The 7508-nt window shown below is 42.7% G+C and overlaps 1 protein-coding gene across 1 annotated transcript in view; it reads left to right on the top strand.

The window, feature by feature from the left end:
- Positions 1-6568: 6568 nt before the first annotated feature.
- Positions 6569-7508, top strand: part of LOC139465949 (muscarinic acetylcholine receptor gar-2-like) — a 236575-nt gene continuing 235635 nt past the window's right edge. Inside the window, exon 1 of the mRNA XM_071247959.1 lies at positions 6569-6778. The gene's annotated coding sequence lies outside the window, so the exon portion shown is untranslated. The remainder of the gene's footprint in view (positions 6779-7508) is intronic.

Genomic DNA, 7508 nt, shown 5'->3' with positions numbered 1-7508 from the left:
AGCTTGTCAGATACATATTTATCTGGGTGCACAATGTTCCAATGCCCCATTGCTATAAACACGAATTCCTTTGCTCAGGAAATGTTCACATATTCGTGTACACTTGTCCTTTAGTTTTGCTTAAAATAACTGCTATAGTCTCATCTGTCGCATGAGTGTTGTTCTAGAACTCAAATGACCTTAATATATTGTTACAATAGGGCAATATCAATACTAACTTCAACATCAAGATGATAACGACATGAAACGGTCAGTGGAAATTGACACAATAGACCATATCATCAGTATCATTGTTATTATTAACTTTAATCGGGCCTGCTCTTTGTACAAAGACTTCAAAAAGCACCATACGAGTATAGCTCAAGGCCTTTTTGATCAGGGGTACAACAAGGCATTAGTAAAGCTTCCAAGATGTGTTATAGTACGAAGATTTCAAATGGTACCTTCCTACTTTTGCTCAAACGTTGTTTGATCGGGACTGCAGTATTCAAAGCCGGAGTAACGTTCAATAAGGATATTTCCAAATTTGTCGCATCAGTGACAAAATTATGTTCAATGGAATTCTCGATGGTTTGACTTGTTCCCATGTATTTTCGGATGAATAATTGACTTGCCTTTGTATGTATGTTCGTGGCGGGTGTCATCCTGGTATCATCACTATTTAATAGTGATTTATAGATGCATGCTCGTACAATCGACTCTTATTTCATATGAATATGGAGGGGGGTTTAACACCTCTATTTACATCCATTACAACATTATCTTACTTACAACACTCAGTTTAGCTCAGAAAGTGAGCTCTTTTTTGACGGAGGTAAACTAATGGGTGCGTTTACAAATGATGTCATCCTTTTTTATGCGGATTCTCTTTCGCCATAGAGCGGACTTCCACATGTTGAAATGTCCAGGTGATCAACGAAGGGTGTTATTGTAAAGCTGCTTTTTTACTCATAGATCTAGAAAGCATTGAAAATTCATATTTACAATTCCAAAGGAAAGGGAAAACGTGACAACAAATATATGCGTAAATAAGACGCTGTGGTAGAAAGCTTACTCTGGCGTTGGGTAAAACACGTCGCACTTGTGGGATATCGCAATTACGTCCAATGTATTTAGAAATACACATACAAATGTCCGAAATAATTTGAAAGGTTAGCTAGGGCGTTATGGGTGCACTGCTTTACGTTAGAACAGCAATATTCAACTCAAACGGCAACTTAATGTTACACTGTGAGAACATACAACTGATGTTGTTTACCGTATTATTCACTTGGCTTTTGGGGGAACCGTGGACACTTTGTCAGCTGACAGTCGGTGCTCATACGAGATGGGTGAGGTGTGTTTGTGTGTGTGTGTTTGTGTGTGTGTGTTGTGTGTGTGTGTGTGTGTGTGTGTGTGTGTGTGTGTGTGTGTGTGTGTGTGTGTGTGTGTGTGTGTGTGTGTGTGTGTGTGTGTGTGTGTGTCTGATTGTAGGAGTCCGGGCTGATGCCGATTTATAGTGCTAGCTCACTGAGATACCATGCCGCAGATTGACATGAACACCCAACTCAGACACAGTATACTAACTCTGAGCCGACCAGTCCTTGTTTTAGCCCCTTAATGTCAAGCGCCAGACATGGTAACAACAAAAAATATCTTTTAACGTCTTTTGGTATGACGAGACCGGGGATCGAATCCCGGTTCTTCCGCTCTCCGTGCGAACGCTCATACGAAAGAAATGAACGTAAGACTTTGTAAATATCCTGGTATGCATGTATATTTCCGTGTTATATGTTCAGGATGTCGTGATAAAGTTTTAACTATCGCCTGTAAACTGTCACTGTGTACATTCTTACGTCCAGCACAACGGAAACAGTTCTACCAGGACAAGAAACAAGTGTTTTATATCGGTCTGGCCTCATGGCAACACAGAGACGGCAACACATACTTCCAACAAACACCCTTGAAGATATCATTATGGTGAATTTAAAATTGCAATCTCGTTAAATCAGACTTTTACAACGACACAGTGCGTCTCTGCTCAGTTTTTGGGACCGGTATTGTTGTCTCTTTACATTTTCCTCTCGGCAATTTAATACGGAAACATGGACTTAATTTCCATGGGTAGGCTGATGCTAATCAGCTATATCTTGTGTCATACCCGTCAATGTGAAAACATGTACACACACTCCCGGTGGCTGAATATCAACATACGTTGTTGGATGTCAGCAAACTGTTCGAAGTTGGACGACGACAGGACAGAGTTCATCCGCCTTGGAACCTGTCAGCAACTTCTGATAGTGCCAGGTGTATCACTGGAGGTTGGTGAATCCAATGTTCAACCTTCTCATAAAGCTGGGTTTTCTGTCTTGTTTAACAAAACACTGAAAGAATAATTGACTTGCCTATGCATGCTTTGTTTGTGGCTGGTGCCTCACCTATTCGCGAACACCTTGTATCATCACCAGTTTCTCCTTGAGCATTCGTAATGGAATATCCATGCATTTACTAAATGGTTTTCGAACAGCATGCCATCAAACTAATCACAAGGTGATCGTTCCAATATTGGTTTTATTCCATACGTTGTTCAAAGGGCAACAACTCTCATTTTCTATGGACATTAACTGCCCTTGACAAGGAAAGGTCACGGTCACTGCGACAGCATGGCAGCATACTGCTAGTGTTTCAACTGAAATAATCGTAAACGGTAGTGTGATTCGCAGAACATTTTGTATGGGATGACGGTTAAGCTATCATCTGTTGTCAACTGGCTGCTCGGCGTCATAATCGGTAAACTCGATGTGTGTGGTCTGTTTACTGGGATCGTGCAATGGAAGTCACTGAGTTTTGTGGTCAGAAATAATACAGCAGACCCACATTGCCGAATTTCTTTCTGCATCATGCCATCTGTTGTCCGCAATTTAAGCTGTCATAAGCTCCCAAGACACACCCGTCCGTGTTTTTGTTGTAAAACTTAAGATAGCTTAGCGGCAAGACACTTTCAAAGATAGACTTTGCTAAGATTTGTTAAAATCTTTGTGGTTTCCCAGAGACTTTGGATATGATTTTGTCACTTTTATTTCCGATTGTCAATAAACATTTTTAATCGTTAAAAAAGTTCAAAGGGTCACGGGAGACGCATGGGTGGCACAATGCATTGTTGCGTCCCTCAGCCATTCCAGTGGATGAGAGGGTTCGAATCCCTCATTCGCTCAGTTAATGAAATCTTGATCTTACAGGAACAGAATGGTCGACTTATCCACTCACTAAATCAGCGCCTGGGAAATATATTTTTAAAGTTTTGCTGACCCGTTTGGACTGTATGAAAACTGACAAGGAAAATGCAAGTAAGAGATATATGAAGATCTAAATCTGGAAATGAGATGAGAGAGATGATATGAGGTTAGACCTCATTGAAGTGCCTTCTATGTAGGATTTGTCAGTCTTAGTTCACGAACATGTTTAAGCAAATAAGAACATAAATGTACGCGAATCTTTTCAATTTCAGAGGCTTTGTCCCTCTACACATAAAAACAGTTATTAATGAAACATGAAGCCTTTTGATTTCTTACACGTAATTTATGGATATTTGATAAAACATTGACGTCTTTCGTTAATTTGCAGAAATTCTACACTCGGCAGAACACACCTGATGTAATTCATCCTTTGTTAGACTGTGTCAGCTTGTAATTAACCTTTACATATATACTGATTATTTCCATGTATAATGTACGAGAAAACAAGTTGTCTGCATGGACAGCCCAGCCTCTCATCGAGGAACTCCTCACATGACATTTCGGAGCACGGCCTTGCACACCTGCCTCACGAACTCCACACACGTTCTGTCTAGGACCCTGACGTCACAACCCCTTGTGGTTCAGGTTCATCTTGTAATCAACACGATGCTTCACTATGCTTCTATAAACAGCACTGAATGTATGCGCACACGTTGCTTGTTAACATGACGCACGATGTCTTCCCATGCTAGGACCGTCACATGGAATTGGTACACATTGTTACTCAAGGCACTTACACCCGTCAAGATCCGGGGTAGGATAGGTCTTCAGCAACCCATGCTTGCCGTAAAAGGCGACTATGCTTGCTGTTAGAGACGACTAACGGGATCGGGTGGTCAGGCTCGCTGACCTGGTTGATGCATGTCATCGTGTCCCAAATGCGTAGATCGATGCTCATGACGCCAGTCACTGGATTGTCTAGTCCAGACTCGAATATTTACAGACCGCCGTCATATAGCTGGAATATTGCTGAGTCTGGCGTTGAACAACAAACAAACAAAGAGGACTCTTACTGGGTAAATGAAAATTGTGTGAGTGTATAACTCATTTCGCGAACACCTGTGTTTCGGCGACCTATTCATATAATTCCTTTCACTATTGTTCTCTTTTTACGCACAATGGAATTTGTTTTGTCAGGTTCTCGAGTCTGCATGCTGATTCTTATTGTGCGGATATTTTTAATTTACAAGTTTGGAATAATGTGATAATAATGAATATGCACACATGTATTTGCCTTTACAAAACATTCGTGTTTGGCATAATCGAGGTCGCTGTAACGTGAAGCAACTACTCACCATGATACGGACACATAACGGAGTACAACAATAATAACGGAGTGCAACAATAATAACGGAGTAGAACAATAATAACGGAGTGCAACAATAATAACGGAGTACAACAAACAGGTTGTAAATGAGAGACGACAGATCAAAGTGACAGTTTATGAGTTTTCCAAATTCACCTCATAATGTTTATACTGTTGAAAGGTAATACAAGAATACCCATAAGGCAATTATGCAATACAAGACGTATCGTTGCTATGAATATTAATTGGTAACTTCAGGCTTGCGTCGGTCGTGTCTGGCACGGCAGCAAGTGTTCTGGACAGAGATACGCCCCTTGGGTGTGCCAGATACCTAATGTGATCTTGGGTCGGTATCGCAGACTCGCACTGGTTATGCTTCTGAGTTTGTCAGCGCCATATCCAGGCTCTGAACGTGGCAACAGTGGTATATATCTACTAATATATATCTACTATCTACATCCCACCTGGCTGTCCTCTTACAATCAGCTGACATGGAGTGAGTGTACTGCAGTCCAAAGTGGCGTCAAACCCACCCCAATCACCCCCTGCCAACCCACCCCAATCACCCCCTGCCAAAACACCCCAATCACCCCCTGCCATCCCATCCCAATCATCCATGCAAACCCACCTCGCTAACGTCCTGCAAACCTAATTCACTCATCTCCTGCTAACCCATCGCAATCACCCCAGCAAAGCCATCCTAATCACCCCTGCTACCCCATCCCAATTACCCCTGTAAACCCACCTCACTCACTCCCTGCAAACCCACCTCACTCATTCCCTGCAAACACATCTCACTCACTCCCTGCAAACCAATCCTAATAACCCCTGCTAACCCATCGCAATCACCCCAGCAAACCCATCCTAATCACCCCTGCTACCCCATCCCAATTACCCCTGTAAACCCACCTCACTCACTCCCTGCAAACCCACCTCACTCATCCCCTGCAAACCCATCTCACTCACTCCCAGCAAACCCATCGCAATCAGCCCAGCAAACCCATCTCCCTCACCCCCTGCAAACCAATCTCCCTCACCCTCTGAAAACCCATCTCAATCACCCCTGCAAACTCATCTGACACCCTTGCAAATCAATCTCACTGCATGTGTAATAAGTAGGTGCCAAAAACTTTTAGAGGCGCTTCCTATCGAATATGGTGTGTCATTTAAAGACACCATTACAAACTTGAACACCACAATTATCTCAACCCGGAGCGATGCTCATGAATGTTAATAACACATACCTGAGGATGAAATATAACAGTTTCCAATATTAATTGATCGGAAGGTTCCACAAATGTCAGTGGATGTGAATGTTGAACAGTATCTTCTTACCATCTGAACGTTTCCCTCAGAGTCAGATGACCGAAACTATCACGCTGGTGTGGTTGTCGATCGAGGCGACGTTGTGATCGTTAACGCGCAACGTGCAGTGGTAGCCGGCGTGTCGACCCCCAGCTCGGATCATATCGGTGATGTTCTCAAGTTACGGCTGCCCCTGACGTGGCGAAGGGAACAACTTTTGTTTGTTTTACCACTGCCATTATATAACGTAACCAAATCAATGACAACCTAGCACCGTGTGGCGTGACCGGATGTACCGGAAGTCACGTGACTGACAATCAGTTTGGGCCATTTCACAAAAATCAGCGTCTGTTTCGTAGGTAAATACCGTGTAAAATTATTAAACACTAAAACAAACCACTCGTGTAATTATTTCAGATCCAGTTGATATATATTCATCGAAAATTATTCTACATATGTTAAATGAGGCAAAAGCAGTTGTTGTCGCCAAGCAGAGCTGGAGCTATGCGACAATCAATGTCCGCCCAGGAGGCCGCGCACGTAACGTTGTAATCATTTCCAATTAATATTGTATCGTATTGATGAGCCTTTAAGCTCGGAGCACGCATCGGACTAGCACAGGGAGCGGCGGTGTAACGGCAGACGCAGCAGACTCTCTGCGACAGTCACCGCGACACGGATTACTGTTCTGAAGTCGGATACTGGAACCCACGATCCGGTGAGCCACAATGTATACGTAGCCTCCCTGATCCGATGTGTGAGGAGAGTCGGGTACGGAACTATGAGCCAGGGGACCTTCATGTTGGAAGTCCCAAGGGCTCTGCACGGTACATAACGCTCCCGGCACTGTTGGTCTGGACCAGTAGCTTCCTTAACTGACGCGAGAAAACAGGTTCGTAATTTAGTTAATTTTGTTACGGGATACCCAAGAACCCTAAGGCCTCACCTCAGAAATAACTTTGTATTAATATATTGATTTTTCATCGACATTGAATACTGTCATCCAGGAATAGTGTGTCATTTGATGTTTCGGGCGATATATTTTGACATATATTGCTGAACAGAGATTCAGCAACGTCAACGTATTGAATAACTCGTCAACCACATATATCTCATTTATATAGGGTACATTTTCTGTAGCATTTATGCTTGACTTGAAATATGGAATATAAACAGCTGGGTAAAAGAAAGTATACGCTGGAAATCTGGATTGGACCAAACAATTACGAACGTTATCAAAACGTTACAAGGCGGAACACAGTCACTGAAACACTGCACACATAAGGTCCACAACGCAATGACGATACCCGTATCAAATACACCATGGCCATATCTTGTTTGTTTCATTTTAAGCCACCATCCAACACGAGTATTTTCGTAAGTCCAGCAGTTTATATGTTAGTGTGTCCTGGGAGATGTGCCCTCGCCGTCCACGTGTTGGGTGGCTTCATCATCGCAGAGAATGTTAAAATACATCTCCACAATGTCATTGCAGACAATATCGATAGAACACACGTTCGTTCATTTTGTACGTGTATGCTTAAATAATAACGTCAATAAAACACAACACGTCGAATGTGCAATTATGTCGGTATCCTTGCTGCTGAGGCATGTGCCATATT

Source organism: Haliotis cracherodii, unplaced genomic scaffold, assembly GCF_022045235.1.
Source record: "Haliotis cracherodii isolate W230 unplaced genomic scaffold, xgHalCrac1.p SCAF_18, whole genome shotgun sequence".
NCBI lineage: Eukaryota > Metazoa > Mollusca > Gastropoda > Lepetellida > Haliotidae > Haliotis > Haliotis cracherodii.
The sequence above is the reverse complement of the archived record's forward strand: the minus strand, read 5'-3'. Positions and strand labels throughout refer to the sequence as shown.